The 541-nt window shown below is 67.8% G+C and overlaps 1 protein-coding gene across 1 annotated transcript in view; it reads left to right on the top strand.

Moving 5' to 3' along the window:
- PLEC (plectin) overlaps positions 1-541 on the top strand; it is a gene marked incomplete at its 5' end in the record, with an annotated part of 79,923 nt that overhangs the window by 58,754 nt on the left and 20,628 nt on the right.

The raw sequence follows: 541 nt of genomic DNA, 5'->3' as shown, positions 1-541 counted from the left end.
AAGTTGCTGCAGCGGGCGGCGGAGCGGGGGGCGGCGCTGGAGGAGGCGCGGAAGCGCAGCAAGGAGGTACCTGCCGGCCCCCCATGGGGAGCGGAGCCAGGGACACATGGCTCTGGCACGGGGACAGTGCCAGGGACACGGCTCCGGCACGGGGACAGTGCCAGGGACACATGGCTCTGGCACGGAGATGATGCTGGGGGACACGAGTCCTGCAGCTCCAGCACAGGGACAGTGCCAGGGAATATGAGTCCTGCAGCTCAGGCATGGGGACAGTGCTGGGAAACATGGATCTGGTGGGGAGCTGTGCCAGGGGGCACGTGGCTCTGGTGCAGGGACCAGGGCAAGGGACACGGGTCCTGCGGGGAGCTGTGTGACAGTGCAGGGGACACACAGCTATGGCATGGGGACAGTGCCAGGGGACACGGGTCCTGCAGCTCCAACACAGGGAACATGTCCAGGGACACGGGTCCTGCGGGGAGCTGTGACAGTGCCAGGGCCATGCATGGTGGCTGTCGCCATCGCTTGGTGCCCCCCCCGCCCC

Source organism: Chaetura pelagica, unplaced genomic scaffold (assembly GCF_000747805.2).
Source record: "Chaetura pelagica isolate M959 unplaced genomic scaffold, ChaPel_1.0 scaffold992, whole genome shotgun sequence".
NCBI lineage: Eukaryota > Metazoa > Chordata > Aves > Apodiformes > Apodidae > Chaetura > Chaetura pelagica.
Note: the sequence above shows the minus strand (reverse complement) of the source record. Positions and strands in the feature narration are given on the sequence as shown.